Source organism: Coturnix japonica, chromosome 6 (genome assembly GCF_001577835.2).
Source record: "Coturnix japonica isolate 7356 chromosome 6, Coturnix japonica 2.1, whole genome shotgun sequence".
Lineage (NCBI taxonomy): Eukaryota > Metazoa > Chordata > Aves > Galliformes > Phasianidae > Coturnix > Coturnix japonica.
In genome coordinates this window covers 18,283,476-18,308,452 of record NC_029521.1, presented here as the reverse complement: position 1 = coordinate 18,308,452, position 24,977 = coordinate 18,283,476, and the positions used below count along the sequence as shown (strand labels likewise).

At 37.3% G+C, this 24,977-nt stretch overlaps 1 protein-coding gene across 1 annotated transcript in view; it reads right to left on the bottom strand.

The window, feature by feature from the left end:
- ZNF518A (zinc finger protein 518A) overlaps positions 1 to 24,669 on the bottom strand; it is a 35,210-nt gene extending 10,541 nt beyond the window's left edge. Inside the window, exon 1 of the mRNA XM_015867185.2 lies at positions 24,475 to 24,669. The gene's annotated coding sequence lies outside the window, so the exon portion shown is untranslated. The remainder of the gene's footprint in view (positions 1 to 24,474) is intronic.
- Between the last annotated feature and the right edge of the window lie 308 nt (positions 24,670 to 24,977).

The following is a 24,977-nucleotide window of genomic DNA, read 5'->3' as shown; positions in this document are numbered from 1 at the left end:
ACACACATTTTCCAAATATCTTAATGCTGGCAATCAAATCTCATGTGGCATCAGGCATGAATTGTGATAGAATCATAGTATCATAGAATCACAAGGTTGGAAAGAACCTACAAAATCACCTAGTCCAACAGTTTTCCCATTACTGTTGCTACCACAAGTCACTAAACCATATCTTGTATCCATGAATGCAAAGTTAGGTACTTTTACATACTTTGGTGTCACTTTAAGATTTTTTTTTTTTTCCAGGTAGCATCAGGCACTGCCCTATTTTAAGGATCAAATGCTGCATGAGAACTAGAATGTTCCTGTATTCTTTTTCTTGAAGACAAAGATCACACATAATGCATCAAGATCTGGATACATATGTACATACCACTGGCAAATTTAGAAGTTATTTAATAACAAGGACTGAATCCACAGAAGCCCATTTCACTCTTTCATTCTTTTTCAGAAGATATAAAAGTGGACAAAATTGGATTTACATGAGATCCTGTGAAAAAGGTGTTCAGCTTCTAGAAAGTCTGTGTTCTCTGAAACATTACATTTCCCGTAGCTATTTTTACTTTTCAGGAAAAAAAATATATATATATTTTACTCTGACATCTGCAGTCAGTTTTTTTCTTCTGAGTACTGGCTATTGTTCCCAGAAATGAGTAACTGTGCAGTATTTTGGAAACTTTAGCTGTATTTGTATGTTACAATTACTCCGTGTGTCTGAAAGAGCAAACAATTGCCAGCTTTCCTTTACATATACCATTAGCACTTCTTTAATCATTAGAGCAACTAAGCATAAATGGCATAGAAAATCTCTGTAGCCAATGTTTCAAAAGTAACAGAAAATCATAGTAAAAACAATTTCCCATGCTAAGGCATTGAAGTCTTCCAAACCTGCTTAGAGCCATGGCAGCTCCCAGAGTCGACCCAATTCTTACTAGGACAAGACAGAATATGTGTTTTCTTTGAACCCTTAATGCTGTTTATCTGTAAGATCATACTTCTTGTTTACAGGTCATTACAAGAATTTGAAACAACCACCTCACAAGTAAGATTTCTTGGCTCACAACAGATTTTCTCTCATTACTGCAAACCAGATATTCTTAAAGAAAATAGCAGAGGTATTTCAATTCTTTTTTTTGCTTTTAATTCAAAGACCACACTTCAGGCAGTAGGCCAACCAACATAGTCCATCAATTCCCACCTATAAAATCCCTGTATCTATGTTTAGTCTATGGTTTCTTTGTCCATAGATTCCCAACCTCTACTACCTGTGATACTGCCCAACCAATTGTATTGCAAAAGATAGACATCATTTTTGCTGTATTTTTAATGAATATATTCAGAACTTGGTTCTTTTCAAAAAACAGTTTATCACTTGAACTGTTCTGGTGATACTAAGTAGTAGCTACTATTGACAAATGATACATAAAAATATAGTTTATCTCATTACAGGCCAGAAAAAAAATATCAATGCATCAAATTTTATAAAGTATATTTGTTTAAATAGAAATAGATAACTAGATGAGATTAAGTTTTACTTGCAGAGCCACAAAGTAACCCTGTAAATAAGGAACATGTTAGCCCACATTGTATGAAAAACATTAGAAACAGGAAGCCTCCCATAACTCTATAGAGCCATCACACAAAACAAGGCATTAAGTGAGCATTGAAAATCAAACCATGAGAGAAAAACAAAATGAATCATTCTCATTCTGCAAATACAGACTGGTAGAGCTTTCTGTATTGGAGTCCTTTACAGAAAAGAAAAGACTGTTTTAAATTGTCTCTGAGTGTCAGTAGACAAGTTTAAAAAACAACAAAATGAATAGTAACAAAGTCAGTAGGACCAGAACTAAGCATTCTAATTGAATAAAGTAGTTATATGAGATTTTAAGAGTTACGCCAATGTGTAACTGCTCACTTACTACAGAGGATATTTTAAACAGGATTTATGAGGGCTATAAACTATTAAATACGAATTTCATACTATTAAATACGATTTTCATGGAAATATATAAAAACTCCTAAAATAGGACATAGAAAACAATAATACATGAATTTATAATCTAATATTTTGGAATTTCAAGTTTTAATTTTCTTGAAAGTTACCAGGAAGTCCCACAAAATTCTTTTAAGGCCTGCACTGTTCCATATGTGGAGAAGTAAAACAGCACCATGATAAAGTATTATGATGACAATGTTATTCAATTCACAGACTTCTGCAAAGAGCTGCAAACAGTGTTTGTGATGCTGAAGAAATGGGCAATAAACTTAAAAGTGAAATTCAGTACAATGTCAATATTTATATACCAAAAGCAATAGTAATTTTATGTAGAAAATGATGGATTCCAGGATGGCTAATACAATCCAGAAGAAACATCTTTGAAATGTAATAGACTTTGACAATAGTGTGTGTATACCCAGTAATAATCATAAAAGAAAACAGAATATTAAGAGCTGTTAGAAAGAGTAGAGAACAAAACAGTAAACATCACAGTGCTACCACATATAGCCTTGCTATGGAGCCAGCATGATAGAAATGTTCAGGTGAACAAAGGCTGATGTATCACAGTTTCTCATTAAATAAATAAATAAATAAATAAGGGGGGGGGGGAAAGAGAGAGAGAGAGAGAGAGAGAGAGAGAGAGAGAGAGAGAGAGAGAGAGTTAAAAAGCATGAAATTAAGTTATAAAAATCCCAGTTCAAAACAAACAAGCAAACAATGTGCAACTGAGGGCTAAGTAGGAAATATACTCTCACAAGTAGTTTGCCTTGGTACCAGAAGTTGAACTTCCACATATCTTTTTCTTGATTAGACAGTACTAATACCACTGAATCATTCTCTGTACTCTGTCTTCAGCTAAGTTTAGTCATTTGAAAACTAAAGAATTTGCATTGTTAAGTGAAGACCAGACTTGGTTCGTTGTAATTTTAGTCTCAATGTATGCAAGTGTCTTTAGGTTGAGTAGCAGTTACGGCTGAAATACAGTCAGACAAGGTAACTCAACACAGAAATCGGGGCCAGAAAAAAAGTGGCAAGAGCTGGGAAGCAAGGCTGAGCAGATCAAGGGCAGGATTAGGAACCAGCACTCACAGAAGGAACTATGATGAGGTACAGAAAAGCAACAAATTGGATCAAGACTTTAGGGAACCAACACTCAAGACCAAGAATGTAGAAAGAGCATCATTACAACTAGAAAGCATCCAGCCACCAACATGTCCTGTCCCATCTCCCATATGTTGAGACAAGTTACACTGAGCTAGCTCAGATGTCAGGCCATAACCTTCTGATAAAAAACAAGTTATGGACAAATAACTGAGAAAGTGATGCCAAACTGACTGTGGGAGACACTGTGACTTTGAGGCTTTCAGTGACAGCACAGAGCTAGCAAGATTAGTTGTGTAACACAAGAGCATCTTCTGCATCAGTAGATAACAGTGGAGGACCCCAAGGCAATTTTTGTCAGTAACGAAGCGATATATAAGCAGGAAAATACAATCTCAAATGCCTGGGTGAGACATGAGAGGGCCTAGCAAACAGAAATGTTTAATGTACAGAGAAGCTGAGGGAACAAGGCAATCCCTGTGCCTTTCACAAGATGGGGAAGATTTTAATCTTGGTGGACAAACCAACTAGAAACCACAGATCATTGCATATACTGCCTTTCTGATGCAACATTGCAAAATACTTCCTGACTACTGATCTTGCTTTCTTTAGCAAGATGGGTGTTAATTTTCACTTCAAAAGGTACAGATACACAAACCAGCTTCTTTGATATTTACTAGGAAATACCTGAATGTCCTTTCCAATGTCTTTCCTATTTTATCTAATCTTAATCTGTTTTACTGGATCCCATTGAGGCTTAAAAATGGAATTTAAGGCATTATTGTAAGACTGATAACTAGTTGGTTTTATACGGCCAGCAGGTCTTTGAGTTACCTTGTGTTTTGTGTCTTTAGCTGGTGAATTCTCCTTGCAGTTCAGGTCTGGCGAAGGTGGAAGGTGGCACAGTAGAAGTTTCTCTGCCTAGTCCCACAACAGTGTCATTGCATCAAGTCACACTGCAAATGACTCCAATTTCCATCTTCATTCATTCACCTTTGGCACTTTCACTGAGATTATTAGTACCCAGCAGTGAGTTTTGAAAAGAGGGGGTGGGGGGTAAAGATCAAACTTGTTTTATGCAGCATTCCTGGTCATATAGCACTGGACTAATTTTGAAGTAGGAATATACAGTGAAAAATGTTTCAGTCCCTTGATAAAATGTGTTGTCTCTTTTTTTGTATTTCAGAAGATGTATTGGAAACAGCAGGTATCAGGTCACTTTTTAATTGTGCCCTGTGGCTTTGAATTTCACTGCCTAATGACTGGAGATAAGTTATCCTATGTTGATGCAGTTCACAACAGGCTCAATAAATACTTCATTTATTTTTTTTTTTCACTCCTTAATCAAGGTGATATATGTAAACTATTGTTCTAGTTCTGTATCCCACAAGGCTTTCCAAGCAATTCTCCAGACAAGACTATTGGTGTGAACATGTTTGTTGTTCTGTTATGAAGTGTCTTTGTACAGGAGAAAATAAGCCTTTAATTAAAACCAGCTGGTTCCAATAAAAACACTGGTTCCAATTTTCAGATACAGATAAGGAAAATCAGGGATTTTTCCTCATTCTAACTAAAAATCTGTTGCTTGTTTACCTCTTAAAGATGGAGTACCTTATCAGATCAAGATACAACTTACAACAGATCAAGAAACAACTTAATTGTAACAATTAACAAAAAACCTTAAAGGCTCAGTGTTCATATCAAAAGAACAAAGAAACCAAGGAACAGCCACTTTGTTACCATTTCCTTCTGCATATCCACTCAATCAATTGATCCCGTAATGTTCAGTAGCCTATATACTGACAGGTGATAAGGGTGAGTAGCCAGACATGCATGTGTTTGAGAAATATGAGGTCAAAGAGGGAAGTATAATATTGCCATTTAAACAGTAATTCCCATAAGCAAAATCTCATCTTAATTATTTTCCATTTCAGTTTTGAGTTAGTTTTGCCAGTGCTATTTCATTACCTGTTGTTTCATGAAATCCATTCCCTCAATTGAGTTTGACCATAACATTTTGTTTTTAAATCTACAAACATGAACCTGCTAGGTATTTGTAGAAAGAGACTGCAGTGATTAATAAGGCAAAAGATTAGGAGTAAGGACAGTCTGAGTCCTAATCCCAGTTGAGCCATTTATGGCATAACCTTGGGGAAGTTACTTGACCTTCATGTTTCTCATAAAACTCTATTGAAAACTGGATACCTGCTGGACCTCAGAGAATACCAGGCACATCTGTTGAGCTCCTCTCAATTAGTAACCTCAGAATAATGGTAAATGGGCTTACATTATGACTGTGGGGTGCTATGTACATAAATACAGTTGAGGATTAATGACCTTTCTTTCCTTTCCTGGCAGGGCAAAACTGAAGTTAGAAGGGGGACTACACAACACACTTCATGTCCAATTGGTGGATATGTCATTTTTAAAAAAAAAAAAAAAAAAGGCACAAGGGAGGCAATTAAGCTTAAAAGGATTCCAGCTGTTCCCCTCCACCCAGCATTCTCTTGCACTTCCAGCAAGGACATTTATCAGATTATCTGATTAGAAAGATTAGATTTATGTAGCCAGGCTCTGAACTGCCTCCATGATGAACTAGTTGCAGTTCATCAATACAGGATCAGTTCCATGCGACTGGAAGAGGCAAGTCCGATGGCTGGTAATCCCTAAAACAAAGCCATTCCAGTACATTCACACAGAATATGCCTGACAATGATTCTATGCCAGTAGCTTTAGAATATCAAGAAATTCTTCATGTTCAGTGCATCCCAAATTCCTTTCATGTTCCTAGAAGATTCCCCTGAATTAGACCAAAATTTTCTTCTATCAACATTTGTTCCATTCTTTACCAATAAAGAAAAGAAGAGAGAAAACAACAAAACAGCAACAAAACTCAAGCACATATGCAATAAAGTTATATAATCCCATATGATCCACAAAGCTTACAGTTCACTGAAAGGAGGACAGTGGGAAGAAAGATACATTCATATAGTACTGCCATTAATGGAAATATCAATACATAACATTGAATACTTACAGAATTGCCATGGAAGTAATTCAAGCAACAAAATTAAACAAGCAGGACCATAAGCATATTTTCTATAAAACAGAAACTAGTTCTTAATAGCAGTAGCTAATATGGTACAGTGTAGAAACTAGTGTAGTATATCAGAATAATAAAACTACAACCAAGCAGTGAAGTGCAACCTCAAGTAAAATATCTTTTACTTACTGTGACTCTGCAGAGTCAGTATGATTATTTATTCACTAGGCTATAGAGACGTGCTTTCCAAAGAAAATGTGCAGTTTACATACAAACATTCTTTAAAACCCCCAGTCCATGTGGAGGAAAAGTGAGGATTTTTAACAGATAGCTGCTAACTGGCTGCAAAGTTCTGTACAATACTTGTAATTCAAGTATTCTCCACAGAGCCATGGAGACACATTCACATGCCCTTTTCAGTATTGTGGAAGTCTCAGCAAAATGTATCCAAGCAAAATTTAGGACAAAGGGCATAAGAGGAAAGATGGGAAAGAGGAGGAGGGACCATCTTGGCAAGGAGATTTTGTTAGGGAGCTACTGAGGACAGATTAGATTAGGATCGGAAATTTTTGAACAAAATTCAGGAGGGGAACAACAAGCCATGGGCAGGAGTAACAGGACAAAATGACTAGATAAATTACTGAGACAAACTGTCTTAGCTAAGGAAAATGAGAGAGGAAGGAAAATCTTACTGACCAGAACCAGAAGGGGTAGAGAAAAAACTGGAATTGGTACTGTGAAGAAGCTGAGGCAGAAGAGTGGTGAGAGAAAAGTGGAGAGACACAGGCAAGTGTTCGTAAGCAAGAATAAAACCACAGGCCAATGACAGAAGTGAGCTGATATGTTGCTGATAGAATAACTCTCATTTGGAACACTTTTACTGAACTTTGGAAATCTTGTTTTAAAATTAGTCCTTAAGACTCAAAGAATAACATTCTCTAAAGCGCCTCTAAAACCCCTGATGTCACTTCTCTGTACAGATGTCCTGTGATGCCACCTTCATTCCAATTTCAGACAACAGCTCACTGTGGATTTGATATAGGCTGTGTAAGAAGGACACTGTCTGTGAGACAGGAAATGTGAAGTGGATAGGACAGAATTACAACAATAGGGACAGTTAATGCAGCTGCATATTATGCTAGAGAACACGGCTGTATTCCTGCCTTTTCTAGCAGTCCCCTGGTATGCTAACCAATCCACCAAAACACCATCTTATATCTGTTCAAAATTTCTGTAATTTGCTTTCTGAATAGGACAGAATCAGTCTCAGTGCTGACAAGTACACAACAGTTCAGCCTGTTATCCGTGCCACATTAATTGTTAATACGTACAACTGAGATATCATGCAATTCTGGGAAGAACTATTTTCCAATTTTCTTAAACTGGACACACAACAACAGTTCCAATTGTCCTCATTCTATTTCTGTAAGTGAAAGGCAACACAACCTCAGAGACTTTGATAAGACAAGTATTAATGAATAGATCTCGTAAACATCACAAACACAAAAGAACATTCACACTTGTATCTTCATACAGGATTTAACTAAAGTGCAGTGAACAAGGTGCAGGTAAAAGCTTTGTGCAGAACAACGGGAAAGAAACAACACAAGGAATAGCTGTAAACACTGCTCTTCACATGTGCTGAATGAGGCAAAAATCCCATGAGAAAGCAAGTCGATCTGTTAGCGAGGTTTGATCAATCCTGTTCCAGGTGACATTAATCAGTTTTGAATGTCAGAAAGTTATAATTTTAATTCATGTCATTCGGCTCTTGGATAAAACGACAAACTGAGCAAATAGTTTCTGTTTCTCCTGTATGTTATTCATGTCATTATCATATTCTTAACCCCTCTTTATCTTTGCAAAAAAATCATGGTCTATTTAATTTTTCCTCATATACATAACTGCCTTGAATGTACATTCTCTCATTTTCTTTTTATTTTTCTAATAATTCCTAAAATCGTCTCTTTTTTAGTGGCTACTCAGCATTAATTTCGTATTTTTATGGGCTTGCCTACTGAGGATTCTGAACTGTACTAGTATTCATCATCATGTAGTAAAATCTACCACAAATTTAAATGTGTGCATTCCGATTACAAATATTTACATGAATTTCATTGACCATTTAATCATATATTAGCATGAAACCTTTCTGCAGCTCTTAATAACAAGAAAGACGTTTGTTTGATTCTCTTACTCAGTACTATCAGCAAAGTCTCACCCTATTCTGAAATCATTTGTCAGTAATGCTCAGTAGCACAACTCCCTTGAGGGGGGGTTCCAACCTCCCTCTGCAGACGAAGCCGACCATTAATTCTTACTCTTTCTAATATTAAGACAGTTACAGCCATTGTGTTTCTCCTCAATATCCCGTAAAAGCCCTTAGCAAGAGAGACTCGTTTTGAATGCATACTGAAATTTCTGATAATAGTTCTGATGTTTACTAAGTACTAAGAAGCTGATTTTGAAGCCCCAAATGCACTGATATAAATTAACAGGATAATTGTATAAATGTGTATCTAGAAACAAATACATATATATTTTAAGCAACACTAAAAATTCCTAAGAGATGAACCCATTTCATGGCATACATACATGATCCTCCTGAGGTTCATTCACCTTATCTGTACAAAGAGTTCAAAGTCAGGTTTCTAATCTTTCACAGGAAAGACATAAGAAAAGTCTGTGTAAATAAAAAGTGTCAGAATTTCTGGTTTTTCTTTGCTGTTGTTCCCATCCTCAACCTTTCTCTTGCTTTTTTTCCAATCATATTATTTTTCTGCAAATTTTCCCTTCCTAATTTTGTTACTTTCCACTAGGAAACATAAATAAAGTGGGGATTTTGCAGGCACCAGAAGAAAAACAAGTGCAAGAGTAGTAAGGACAATATGAAAATGGGGCCAGCAGGAAATATCATACAAAACATAGCTTCCTCTATGGAAAATATATTTGCATTAACTTAATTAACTTTGCATGAGAAAAAAGGTTCTGAATTCATCTTCCTTTCCCTTAAAAAGTTATCTTCCTACAGATTTAAGGAGTATTTTCTAATTACATAATGCAAACAAATGAAAAAAAAGAATGCAAAATTCAATGTTCTTATGACTCTTTAAATCTTCTCAGCATATATCTATACAGTACCCAGTATAATGGCATCTTCCTTTATGACTTAACAAAATTTGCCATAATACGAATAATATATAACAACAAAATAGAAGAGTAGCTAGTAAATCTGCCTACAGTCTGAATTAACAAGTTGGGTGAAATTTTACAGTGCAAGCGCCTCTGGTGTATAGCTGGATTTCCTCTTGAAAAGAAGAATAGGAAAGTTCAAGCTCCGACTCCTGCTGGGGTTACTCTGTCCCTGTGGCTGAGCCACTAGTTCTAATGAATGGACACTCATTTCTGTCAGCGCATTTTGGCACTTAATTCTGGAAGTGAAACCTCTAGGAAAGAAGCAGGAAAGGAATTAAGTACAGTAACTGAAAGTGTGTCTATGCCTTGAATCTGAATATTAAATATTATTGCAGTGCTTCAGAGCCTGGCCTATTAATTTTATAGGAAATTAAGTATTCACATACCTGTAAGGTTAGAGTACTCAAGAGCCATTGCCACTGGGCCTAGTTTTAAGACCCAATCTGTTCTTGCATACTAGACAAAAATAGACACGAAATTTCAGCAACTCCTTGTAAATTCTGTCCTTTTTGTAAAAAGGAAAACCAGCAAATCATACTGCAATCTAATTTTAATCAGATATTTGCTTTACGTGATGACAGACATACTGTAATTTAAATATTCTTATGTAGGTATATGAATTTGATTACCTGTGTTAAAGATTGTACAAGGAGAAAAGTGCTGAAAACTCAGGATCACAGAAACATATCTATTGCTGACAAAACATTGCACAAACCGCAGATTATTATGTGTTTGGAACATGGTTTAGACACTCAGACAGCTCTCAGCCCTACCAATGACCAATTTGAAATAGACTAGAAATTTCAGTAGTAATCTGTAACAATAGCTAGAAATGTTAGAAACTTCCCCACAGCACAGGTGACCAACAGCTGCTGAGATCCCCAAGACAAGCCACTGCATCTCTGCAGCTTCCCAACACTGTTATTGACCACTCCCTTTAACATCTTCAAAGCAAGTAGATCGGTTTTTCCCTCACTCTGGAGCAGCATGGACTGCATTTTTCAATCTAACAACTAAATCCTCTAGGAATCAGTCTTGCTTCCTTGTCTTGATGGACAAGAAAAGCAGAAAAAAAGGAAGATGCTGAGAAAGCCCATTGCATCATCAGTAAATATATCAGGGGCTTGAGACACGCAACATTCAGATAAGCTTTAAATACACAATGGATATTTGCTTGAGCAGAAGCCAAGGAACAGTTGAGGCAAGCATGCCAATTCTTATAATATTTCTGCCAAGGATGAAGAAAAAGAAGTCTGAGAATGTTGACATGATATATGAGGCTGTCAGATCGAAGTTGCTTCATTTTAGGAGGCAGCAAGGAAACTTGTGGAAAGTTAAAAGAGGATGATGCAACCTGTCAGTATAAGGTTCATTCTATTCCTTGCTCAAGAATTTAAGGTCAGCCTTACAGGAAGAATAAAATATGGGCAATAATGTAATGTGGAAGGACATGTTCACAGCAGTAACAGGTTTACTCACCATGGATGTGGGAACCAAGTTATCAGGTACTTTTGTATTTGCACTCCGAATTAAAGAACAAACAAAACCACACACATACAAGACACAAAGCCAGAAATATTTCAGAGTAAAGGAAGAGTAAGTTAAATATAGAAAAAGAGGTATTGCAAAAATATAGTATTCATTAAGAAATTCCTCATCTCTCTGAAGAAGTCTATGTATTCAGAGAGGAAATGCTAAAGATGGAAGATCAGTACAGCAATAGAGAATAGGTAGTTCTTGTGAGCTGTGATTTTGGCATTCTGGAGCTCAGAAATTCAAGCAGAAAAAATAACGTATATACATTGTTCTTAAAAAGAAAATTATTAATAAAAAAGCAGTAACAATAACAATAAAGCAATCAAAAGTGCCTACATATTTTTCCTCCACAGTAGCAATGAGAAATCACATCTTTGTGAACATTTAGCTGATCCAGAACCCAATTATGCAAAAGCTTCTAAGAGCAGTCCTGACTCGCACAAGTAAAAGCTTGCATGAATTGCACATTCAGTAATGTAGGTAACAAATTCAGTGCATAATAATGAAGACTGCAACCCTGTTGAGCAGTAGAACAGGTTATTTTGGCATCCTCAGCATCGATTCTATTTTGATATGTTGCCAACAATGCAGTTGCAAGCAACTTTCCAAATCTACAGGTTGTGATACCCATGTTGCACTCAGTTGAGCATAATGTCCCTTTGTTTAAGATATTTGGAACAATAGAAAACCAATGGTTCCAGAACAGGTCACAGGAAAAACAGGGACAGCCACATTGTGTGTAGGGTTTTACAAGAGTTTAATGAAAGTGGTGAATGTCAAAGACTTTGACAGCATGATAATAGTTGAATGAGAGCAAAAGAGAAACACCAAGGAGTGTTTATCAGACTCTTGCAAAACCCTACAAACAGCATGGCTGCAGAACACCTAAGCCATTATATATGGCTGTTTGCTTTTGTTGTTGCTGTTGTGTTGTTTTTTTGTTTTGTTTTATTTTTTAAATTAAAAGGAAACAGAATTTTGGGACAAAGCCTTGGCTCAAAACAGGCATATAACTGTTGCCATGAAACTGCTTCCTGCTACTTGGTAACTCTATATCTATTGGGTGCAAAAGCAAGAAGACACCAAAACAAACAAACAAAAAACAAAAACACCACCAAAAAACAAAAACAAACTAACAAAATAAACAGCCTTTACCACCAAGAGTGAGGAACTGCAATACACTGATTGTAAGTCAACTGCCAGAACATGAAATGGTAGTATAGGGAAGGGATAAAGTGGCTTTCCAGAAATAAAACTGTGAGCTCTGCCATGGGCACTGTGATCAGAAGAAATGAAACTGTGAGCTGAGTACTTCATAGAAGGGATTAATCAATATCAAAGTATTCCTGGAAAACAAATCTTGTTCCACGATGGCATCTCTGCCTTGCTGGAAAGGAAGTTAGTGCCACAAAACGTGTTGTTGTCAGAAGAGAGGGCTATTCCCCCATCAGTATGAGCAAGCCAAGGTGGCAGTGGGAGAAGGAGTCTCTCCAAACTGATGGGGGGCAAACAAGTTTTTTCCTTGGGTACATTCAGATTCAGCAGAAATTCTGAAGATTAACTGAAGTAGGCCAATTTATTATGTCACATAGGGCTTAGATTTGCAGGTGAACAGAGACTATAACGAAGTATAAAGAATGGCTTTGTCCTGAAAGAATACTTTGCATTGTAACTAAGAGTTGAAAGCATCTCCATTCAGTTCAAACTACAAAAGAAAATGAAAGAAAATGGAAGAAAATAACTATGGAAACACTAACACCCTGTCCTAAAAAGCAATAATAAAAGAGCACCCTGCAAAATGGGCTAGAATCAGAGCTTTCAGTACACAAAGATGTCAATGCACCAAGTGCAAGGACACTTTGCACTTTCCTTCCCATAGTCTTTCTTCATCTAGTATTTCACTATCAGAGGAAAAAAAGAACTCAATTGCTCTTCAATCACTTATGTACATGCTACATTTTCCTTAAGCATCTTGACCTTTTTCTTCCTGTTTACTAAACACACAGGAAAATGTGCTGAGTCCCTATTGATTGAAACTGCTTTATTGCTGCAAGACAAATACTGTTCTGTATTTCTAAAGCAGACAAAATTCTTCAGTTCTCCCAGTGTATTTATTCCAAGGAAACTTGTCATGGCTTGTGATAAACATGCAGACATCTAAGTGTAACATTTTAATTCTGGTGGGATATTGATTCCAGTCTGAAGCCTCATTTTCTTCTTGAAGGGCTGCATGATTTCTTCTCGCCATCATCAGATAATCTTCATGAAGGATATTCAGTCTCCTGATGAAATCTATATGCTTTTTTCTCCAACTAAGGAGCTCTGAGATTATAAAGCTTAAAATGTAGCCAAAGCATTTAGCGGTAAATATTAAAAAGTAAATAAATTGGAAACTTACTGGAGATGTGTTTGGTTATGAGTAGATGGAACTACACAAAATTTTGCTTGAAGGAGTATAGTTATGTTGAAGAGCAAGCTCAGACTAATTCAGAGATTCGGAATCAAGGAGATCATGTTTGTCTTGATTTGAACTAAACAAGAAGCCAGTGAGCAATTTCCCATTTTTAGTGAAAGCACTATGTTTTCTGCCATAGTTGGACAAGGAAGAAATTCCATAGTGCAAGCACTTATTGCAGAGGTGCCGGAAAAATATATATACATACATAAGAAGGCACAGGCAACATGTGAACCATATTTTTCTGAGGGTTCACCCAGCTTCAACTGAAGTAGAAGAGTTCAGACTGGAGAGGGATGGTGGTTCAAAGTGGCTTGAACCACAGCTACAATAAGGAGTCATAACCCTAAGGAGTAGAATGTTCTGTCTGCATTCCCCTCTGAGTGTGGAACAGGACAGTGCAGGAGACATCAGCACAGCAGGAAAGAACTTCTCATCGTCCCAGCACTCTGCCCATCTAAGTCAAAACTTCACTTCCCACAGTTCCTCTCTTCTCACTAGTTAATTATTATTGATCTGGGAGTGCTGTCTTCTGGCAGCAGGTAATGAGAGGAAGCAGGGGGCTGAGCTGCTTGCCAGCCTATGGCATGCTTCATCTCTGGTGCTGGGGTTCCCCCTAGGGGTCAAAAAAATAATTATTTCCAAATCTATTCCCATACACGCCTGCCAAGATGACAACCTGAAATGGGAGGGTGAATTCTGAGGCACCAACACTTACGTAAGCTGGTCTTAGGCTGAGATTCATCTACCACAAATTCAGTTGTCATACGCGACCATTTTCTCCAGTTTAACATATCTATCAGCTGAGCATAAGTTGGAGACAGAACTCAGCTCTGACAAATTTCCAGTTCCTCAAACCTCAGATGGAAGACTTTGCAGTATGCTCAGAACACTCATACTCTACAGGTTTATTTCTCTTTTTCCATACATTCATGCCCCTCTCCCACAACATCTACGCTTTCATGTTCAAGCACTGAAAACTAAAAACAAGTACTGCTAACTCAGTAATTTTTTTAAAACAAAAATTTAAAATATCAATGTATGTTGATAATAATTATTATTATCCAGCTTAAATTTCACTATATTTAAGAAAACTACCCAGCTCTGTTACTAACTAAATGCATAAATTCTGGGAGGACTGAATCTTCTGCTTCTTTCTCACAGTGATGATATATTGATTAAAACGAGATTCTCAAGAGAAGAGATAGCAACAGAAGCTCCCTGTTTGATTGTTCTGTTGCTGCTTGGCAGCATTTCACTGTGTGCATACCCAATTTCACAGACATCCACACACAAGTACATATGCCTTCTGTTCCACAGACTCAGTCAGTGGGGCTTTAAGCCACCAGCTTGTCAGCTACTGTGAGCAGATGAACTGTGCAGCTTAAATAAGCAGGCATCAAAGGGAGTTCCAAAGGAGTTCACCTTAAAATCTTGAGGCAACTGAGTTAGATCCTTAGTGACTGGGACTGAAAACAAAACGTACATGTACAAATCCAGAAGGCAGAGCCAACAGAAACCTGAGAGTAGAGTCTCATACAGCGCTTTCCCAAGCTTTTGGCAATCTACCTGGGAGTGTAGCTATTTAGTCACAGGCTGCATCATTCCATGATGATACTGGCACCAGCACTAGTTTCTCACCATGGCTTTTCACTAGATCTCACTCAATCTGGGCATCACAGGAGACTTTCCAGGATAAGTGTTTCAGAGCCAACAGTGGTTTACAGCAACACCAGTCTTTTCAAGCCAAGACATGATTCATTAGGAACAAAATCAAATATTTAAGCCCATAAATTCAGTGTTCAAAAAAAAAAAAATAGTCCTCATAGTCTCGCCTGCCAGTTTTCCCTGGTTCATTGTGGCTCCCTAAACTGCCTGGAATGCAGATGCAAGTCTTCAGGGGCAGCCCCGTGCCCTGAGGTCTGATGGACTCACCCAGCTCTTAAGAGTCTCTCTGATCAGTGCCTATTAGATTTAAAGTGACAGAGATGTTATTATCCAGAACATACCACGGCCTCCCTGCTCACATACTGGCAGCTCTTGCTCAGTCATTCCTGCCAGATTAGGTGTGATTCAGTGATTCTCAACCAGCCCATTCAAATACATGGGGAGAGGCCAAACCACTGAGACCAAGAGTCAGCAATTTTTCATTTAGTGAGTATTTGAGTCACACACCACTTTCCAAAAACAGTTCTCCCTGCTCTCAGGCAGCTGCCCCAACTTATTTTATTTTTAATTGAAGATGGTAATGAGTCAATAAAGAAAAGAAATGTCTTTAAAACTTTTAGAGGTTAAAAATAACTCTGGCTTAAAATAAATAAATAAATAATCTGGCTAGTATTAGGTATTAGAATAATACCGGTGAATGCACATTCTTGCTATCCTTCTCTTAGCTCTGAAGAATCCCACATTATCAAGACTTCAAAACAACCTTGACAGCTTCTAAAAAACATATTTGGTAAAGCACTCCTTGATTTCACAATTTAGAAGGCAGATACATATCATAGTTTCAACAGAGGTAAAAGAGTATCAAAATCACAGGTGCCAAATGCATAAATGATATAATCATAAAAGCTAAATCCATGAAAAACTGAAAATTCTCCACCACTCTTTAGCTGAAATGAGTAATTGCAATGGCACACTCAAAATGGCCATAAATGTTAGTAAGGTTAGTTGCTAGAATAACCACAAGATTAAAGAATTTACCACTCCACTCATATATGAAGAAGATGATCCTGAACTTAAGGCACTTCTATGCATTCTCAGAATTGAAAGCACTTTCAACTTGGGAAAATTTAATCGTTTCTGTTTCCCTCAAGATATTGTTCTGTATATTGTAACTGTTTCAAGTGAGGTACTTTAAAAATACTTTGTGCATAAACAAACCTAACAGGCTTCTTCATAGCAACCACTCTGTTACATTCTTGCCCACAGTAGGTAGAAGATTCCTGACTTTTCTTTCGCACTGGGGCAGTTTCATACCACATTATACTTATAATATAAATATAATACTAAGAGCCCACAGAAGTTGTTATTGCAAATGACCTGTTATCTATCACAGGTGCCTATTCAGCATCTCTAAGCTGACACTTGCAACTTAACTCCCTAAAAAGCACACATACACTTTGTCTTCAATTTTTGCGCAAAGTACAGTTAACATCAACATCCCGTGAAGTAAAACCTGACTGCTTTTACTTCACTCCCATAATTCTTAGTACTACAATCTCTGAGACAGCGTGACTTTGTTTTCTGCACATAACTTCTTCATTTAAAAGAAACTTCGTTGGTTGCTCCAAAAGTAATGCCTACTGTGTGTTTCCATAGAAGCTACAGCAGATACAAAGAGCACAATAGTACTACTTGACAGCAAATTCCCAGCTACCAAACACTATTTTTCAACATAATCATTCCATTCAGTGACATACTATTGTTTCACACACACTTCCAAGTCAGATGCCATTGCGTCAGATTGTCCCTCTGCTGCCACCTGTCACATGGAAACAACATGAAATGGAATACTGGCAGTAAGGTTCAGCTTCTCCTGCCATACCACCAACATAAGCCTCTGATGTCATAGGCCAGCATAATAACATTGGAGGCATTACTTTCAGAGCAGCCCTTGTACTATATGCAGGTATTCATTTACCCAAATATTTTTGCTAACAATACCCAATGTCTCCTTTGAAAGATACACAAACATGGTTAGACTCTGAGATAAAATATAACTCTAGACATAGGCCTAGAAGCTTTCCATTAGTAGGAATAAATCTTTATCAATGAACCGAGTTAGGAAGAAGGCTCTGGTATTTTTTTTTGTTGTTTTGTTTTGTTTATTTTGTTTTGTTTGTTTTGTTTTGTTTGTTTTGTTTGTTTGCTTTTTGGTAAGTTGTTTCCTCCTTCTGTATAAACCAGAATGTCCTTTGAATACTACTGAAAGAGCAAAATCACTAGATGTGAATACAAAATTAAAGGGCAAGTGGCAGTACTAGATTTGAGAGCTCTATAAACAGGAACACTTCACTGATCAGGAAGTGGGCCATAGCAAGTACAGCAGATTTCAGCTCAGTGCCTCCGTTGCTCCCAGGCAGAGCGTCACACACAGAAATCACATCAGTTCTGGCAGCAGTCTATAACCAGGCTCTTCTGAAATGCTGGTCCTCACAGCAGATGTTCTCCTATATCCATAGGCTTCATATTGCAAATTGCCTATGGCTGTTAGTATAAGTGCAGTTGGTAACTTACTGAGGATATCAGAATATTAATGCAATGCAGAGCTGTAAGCTACACAGAGGAAAGCAGCATCATTTGTCCTTCCAGTGGACTCCTATCCTGCACCATTGCTGATGCTGGTGGTGCCTGATTACTCAGACAGTGAATATAGTCTCTGTATGCTGAAAACAGCATGTATGTATAACCACTCACTCTTCAGTTTTGGAAGGAATTTGTTTTCCTCAATTATATCATTAATATCCCAGATAAACAGTTTCTGTCTGATAGACAGCTACTCACATGACAGCTACTCTCATAGCAGGGAACAAGAATAGTACCAGAACTATTCCTGGTACGTGAGGCACTGAAAGTAACAAATTACTCAGTAAAGATCATACAGATTTTGATAGCTTAGAAACAAATTCTTCTGTGTCAGATTTTTCAGTAACCGTGGTGGGAACAGAACTGTTATGGTAACCAACATCAAACTTTAAAATCTGGATTATTATTATCAAATTAAAGCTTGGCAATGATACGTTCATGACACATTTAAAGTATGGTAATACAGACTTCGAATATATTGTTTTTTATTAATTCCACTCTTTTCCAGCCAGTTGGCAGCAGGACAAAGTTAAGCAATGCTTTCAGGGCAGGCCCTTGACAGACATGAGCAATTACACTGGAATGTTACTCCTGAGAACTCTTTCTAAATAACTTGAACAATAACGTGTTACACTGCATTTTCCAGAATGACATCTCCTCATAGCAAGCTGCTAGAGAAGTAGGTTGGTTGTTCACAAGAAAATCCTTATTCAGAATTACATCATTTATTCTGCTACTTCAGAAAGAAGCTAGAAACAGAAAGGTAGGACAAACATTGGTCTTTTGCAATACTCTGCAACTCATTCAGCTACTCCTTACAATGCAAAGAAATAAACCAATTCCATAACACTGTAAAAGTAATCTCAGTATACTTGTACATATTTCTGTTGCAATAATCCAACTCTAAAATAGTTGAAAACAGATGTATGCACTGCATATAACTTTCCCTACTACATGGTTTGTGGAGCATTACAGTTCCATGGTGATTTCTCTGATCATATGTTGCTGGCTCACTCCAAACTAAATCTTATGTGGATCTGCATTGCTATTATTTAATTTTGCACTATGGTTGATGTAGACTCAAGGGAAACACAAAATCTTGGTTAAAGGCAATAGGGACAGTGAAATAAAGTTTCTCCTGTTGTGAGGAGGATGTTGTAGCTAAGCTGGAAAGTTCTCAATTCATTTTGTGTTCTGCAACCTCAGAATATTTAACTGTTTGCCCTCATCTAAAGACAGACCATTAATCAGCCTAAAATGTATGTTTTGGCTTTGAAAAACACTGACAAACCACTAGAGAAAGGCTGTGAAATAATATTCAGCATGACCTAAGTTGAACTCAGAAGCAAAAGACAGTAGATTCTTTTATTACATCTCCTGAGGCTTTTTTCTCTCAGAACTCAGTCAAACTGTTGTAGTTCTACAAAGCAAAAGGGGGACTATTCTATCTTTTTAAAATAATTTTATTCTTTTTCACAGATGGTAAAATATCAAAGCTTCCACTATCTTTTTGTTTCCAGTAACTACAGTAATGGTTGCTCAACCTTATGTTCTCCTTAAGATAAGGCACGCCATCTCAACTTCTATCACTCATTTGATTTCAATGGAGGCACTGGAATGAGTTAGCTTCACAAGATTATTTTTTTTCCAGTAATCACATTGCATAAGTCTCACTCATTTGGACCACAGCTGAATTCTTTGCAGAACAGGGAAGTGAAACTCAGAATCACAAAATGTTCTTACCCAGCCATCAGACCAGGCTACTCCAGTCACTAACACCAGATCTATACACTGTTGGGCCAGACAGTAGTGGAAACCTGATCACATTTTGAATGCCAGTCACATCTGAATTGATTGAAATGGCAGCAGTATAAACTACAAGAGTACCTTGACTTTATAACTCATTGAGCTTTACATTTGCTGCTTAGAGGGCAGGTGATTCCTGTTCTTACACAAAGTAACTGAGTACCAGCAGACAATTCTAACCAGTACAAGCATAACCCAATTAAATGTTTTAAGCAAAGCCAAAAGATCAGAGTGATGTTATACTAGATCAAAGCTTTGGGTAACGGAGTAACACATTTTCAAACCACTTGTAGGAATCCAGAAGTCGAATATTTCATTAAACCACAATGCAAATTGATTCCAGCGTGTGTGGTTCTGTCTCTGTAGCATCGTACTTCTCATTTTCATCATATCATCAATTTAAATCTATTTTTTTGCTCATTTATTATTTCCCATTCTAGATCAGAATCACAGAAGTTCTCATTTGAAATTTTAAATAAACATCGTCAGACAGAAAATCAAACTGCTGGAAAAATCACTACAGCCTAACGTGCTTTTTTTTCCTATATGTAGTCTGTGATCTAACACAACATGCCGATTTAGCAATAAACAATAACATACTTTGAAAAGCCGACTTTTCCATGGCAAACCCAGCCAAGCATATCAGTATCTGAGCACTGCTCTGATCATCAGAGGACTCACCAGTTCACAGTCATTCCTGTTAGTTACCACTTCTGCTCTTCCCCATTTCCATTCCAACATGCTCCCCACCCCAATCAATCACACACAACCGTGTATTCATCCCAACATTACCAAGCTGCATTTCCATTCACTCTATGCAATTCAGAATTCCTGTTCCACTACAGCACCACACACACTCACAAAAAAGCTATAGCCTTGGGCATGTAAACATCAACCTATGAAACAGGGTAGCTTTAAATCAGATCATTCATGTTTGCAAAACTGTTAAAGGGGATCAGAACTCAATTCAACTCAATTCTGGTGGTTACTTAGGAAAAAACAAAAACAAAAAACCAGGAACTACTGGCATTTCTTCAGACTGAGGCCATTAGTGAGAGAAGAAACATTAAGTGCTGCATTATTTTCTTGCCAAAGATAATCTTGAGCAAATTTAAAATATTATGCTAACATAGAAATGTTTATTTACCATACTGATATTTGTAACTTCAGACTGAAGTTGATGTTTTTTGTTTCTTTTCCCATATACAATGTTTCACACTCAAAACTTTAAGTGAATGTGGCTCCGTTTTGCAAACAGTATGAAGAGCTGGTTCTCATCCATTGTTCTTAAAGTAATTATGAATGGGGCAGGAAAGCAAATACATGAGTTTATAAGGAATTGTGCATCCAACCCAGTTCAAAGTGCAAATCCACCAAAGAGAGCTCACAGACAGCTCTGTTCCTCCAAGTCTGAGGTTTTTTTTACAGAGCTGAATGGGCAACATCTCATCAATTCCTCTCATCTCTTACTCAGGGTGATGAAAACTGCCCATTTCTTCCTAGAGCAAAACCTATCCTGATACTGTCTGCTCCCTTACTGTGTTAGAGAAACAGTCAGTGCTGATTAGTTTCAACCAAAAAAACACCTGTTATGGGCACCATTTTTATATAAGTCTGCAGGTGTGTTCACCAAACAGTACCAAATGGATACCCTAACACAATATAGGGTCACAGTCTTAGACAGGAGTACCAGTGATAACATAACTGTGAAACCAAACAGTTAAGATTCATTTTACCATTCTATTTAGATATTCATCCAACCAAATTGTTCAGTTAATACACTCTTTAAGCAAGTCATCACAGTGCTTTTAACATTATCCAGATGGAGGTCTGTCTCTGTATTTTTAATGACACAGTGGGTGTAATGACTCACAATGCAGTGAGTTATAATACAGAGTACTGACTCACGTCTCTTGAAAACATGTCTCAACTAGATGTGTTCAGACTAGGTAATTACTCATTGAATAGCATAAGAAGACATTAAGAAGCAATGGTGAAGTGTTTATTTGTCCATAAAGTTTGAGAAGGGCATATCCACACATCAACCAGATATACAAATAATCAGCTCCTCAATACATGACCATGTGACCGGCAGTAAAATATGTCTTCAATTACTTTATCATAGTAAGACCCAAAGATTTCCTGAAGAGTCTCTGATATATCAGAATTTACCACAGTCATCATTGTTACAGAACAAGGTCCCAGATATCATTGTGACTTATGATCAGATTAGGGTACACTGTTTCTGTGTACTACAACACCAAGCTATAGTCACATCAATACCAAGACATCAGAACAAGGTTCAGTACTTCTAAGCTATGTAACAAGCAGCACAGTACTTGAAACACACACAAACCTTACTGGATTTGGCAGGATTCACCCTGGCAAGCATCCTGGAAGAAAGTGCTAAACCAGCCAGAGGCACAGGAAAGCTAAAAGCAACCCGATCTGCATTAACAGGACCCTAGCAAATAGATCAAAGAAGTGATCATTACCCTCTACTTAGTACTTGCTGGTCCTCATCTGGAAGACTGCATTCAGATTTGGTGCTCCCTCCTCCCTCCAGTACAACAACATGGACCCACTGCAAAAAATCCATCAGGCAGCCACCAAGCTGGCTGGGGACTAAAACATTCCCTCTAAAGAGAGGCTGAGTGATCTGAGCTTCTTCAGCCCACAGAAGTGACCACTCGGAAGGACCTAATAGCAGGCTTCCCTCATCTAAAAGAAAGCAGAGTGCTCTAAAGTATTCCAGCCTCACCCTGCACATATAAATCAGAACAGACTCAAACTCAGGGAGCCTTCAGAAAAAAAAGATATTGCTGGTTACTTTCAGTAGTAGCAGTTAAGTTTTCATTAGCCAGAAACCAGACTTGTGAAGTTTCCTCTTCTGCCTGGATACAGAGCTGACAACCAACTAGTCAAACACTTCAACAAGGAGCACTGGATCAAATCTTCCCAAAATTCCAGTCAAATGAGTTGAAACCTTCCAAGCAGGAAGTATGTACATATGTTTTAGATGCAAAAATCTTTGGGTCTTTATAGTTACTATTTCCTAAACCGTGTGTGACTTACAGGAAAAATAAAAATAAAACAGCAATAATAATAATAAAAGAACCCTTCAGTGCAAATGATATCCATCAGCACTATTTCACTTACTTGATTTCTTCATCCAACACATTACCAAAACCATACACATTTATCTTAATGCCAAACAAAACATTCACAGACACACACTTTTTTTGCCATAGCTTCCCAGAGGATGGGAAAACACTTAAAGCCAAATTGCTTATCAAAATCCTTCACAAAAAGCATGTATCATTCAAGCCAGAGAATTCTCAGTTGCTTTTTCCTCTTAATAGAGGTATTAATAACTGGAGACAACAGCTCCAATGGATATTTATCAGCTATGTTCAAACGCAATAATCACATTTTAGTAGCTGCTCTGGGAATCCAAATCCCTAGACAACATTTAAAATCTGACCCACGGAGTACCTTTAACATTGAATACATGCATTTATCAACAGCCCAGGATTACTTTCAGTAAGAAACAGCCCCAAACTAATGCCTCAAAAGTGTTACAACTTAACTGACATGCCACATTTCATCTACCACCACCTTGCAAAGAACTCCACCAGAAGCTACAGTCCTGTCTTCAGAGTGATTCATTCCTTTAATTAAATGGCTTTGAAATGTTACTGCTTAAAATGTCATCAAATGCAGCCTTTGTTTGAAAATAAGATCAACAAACACAGTATGAAAACAGAACTTTCCCAGACTTAAGAAACTAAGCTTGGATCATTTTTCTTTTTAAAGAAGGTTTGTTGTTTTTTTAAAGAAGTTCCACAAAAACTGAGATTTTCTTACACTGCAACTCCAAAATTGCAGTCCTTCCGAAACAACATTTCTATGTTACAATATTTTTATTCAGACAAAAACATCAAAACAAATGTAAGACAATAGGCACGAAAGTAAAACAATGTGTCAGTCTTTAGAAACTGTTACACTCTGTTGTTAATGTACCATTAACATTAAATATAGTAAACCAGAAGTGGATCCTTTTTATATTAGAATAAGGATTAAGTTTCTAATGTAGAGGGACAGTTGCTCTCAAGATCAGAGTATTTGCTGTACTTGGCAATTGCTTGCAAATCCTTAATTTCTATTTTAAAAGACACGTTTCTTTTTCCAGAGGCCAAAAATATGGGGAGAAAAGTAGCTTAAACACAGAAAAATCTATTTCAGCTTGAGGTACAGAACCTCCCAGTAGCTACAAGGACAAGTCAGCTCACCCATCACGTCTGAATTTGTGTTAGGACTATAATCTGTGAATTATTGGTCCGTAAATTCTACAACTTCTGCAGCTTTCCCATTAGAAGATTCCACAAAAATGTTACAAGCATTTTAGCCCAGACTTTACAAAATCCGTTCTACCCTGTTTTGGATGTCATTCAAGGTCATATTTTTTTCTTGGTGAATTCCAAGAATAACGTTGTTACCTAGCACTTTTTCAAAGCACAAAGAGGAGCTCTCACATTCAATCCTATTTTCCCCTTGAGATGCAAGTATTTTCTTTGGTGATTCATGGCCATACATAGAAAGAGGATGTGCATTTTAAAAATGGTTTAAAAACTATCTAGTTTTCTGTTCCCACAGATTGCATACACATAAGTAGAAAACTTCACACTTCCAGTTTCTTACCAATGAAGGCCCAACTACCAGATGAATACCTAATGGAAGTAATCATTAATATCCTATTTTTTTTCTAAGAACTTGCTAAGTCTGTTCTGCTTCTGACCTGGTTTACACATGGGGGGCAAAATGGGATTGCTTAGAGCAATGCCCACCAAAAGCAGATAAAATCAGCACCAGTTAAAACACTTTTAGGACAGGACACAAGACACGCAAAGAAGCTGCAGTAAGCTTATCCACATCCCATTCCCACTATTCCTATTCCCATTTAAACTCTCTAAACTTTGATACTGACAACTCTGGACTCTGAAAGCAACCAGCAAATTCACTTACCTCATAAAGTTAGGAGACTCTAAGACGACTCTCAGTTCTTCTAGCCAACAGTTAAGGTGTAGAGATGTGCAGGTCCTGCAGATAGCAATGTAGCTGTACAGAAGTGCTCTGGGTTTCTCAATGGGATGATTTTCTGGGATAATAACAGAGGCCATTTCAGGAGAAAAACATCTTGGAGCTAACTACACTGCATTCCAGCTTAGTCCATGTACTTATGAAGGATATGAACAAATCAAAATGTGTCCAGAGAGGAATAACAATTGGAGGTTTAGAAAATACAGCCTGTAAGGAAAGGTAAAATGACCAGTGATTACTGCGGCTAAAGAAAAGAAAGAAGGGAGGCATGACAACACAGACCTCAATTATCAGTTCTCAGCTCTGTGGTTTATAGGCAGTAAAAATCTTGACCCATACACCAAACATAATAAACTGTCCAACATAAGGACAATGCAGCACTGTCATCCACTCTTCATGGAGATTGTGATCTCACCTTACCAGCGTCT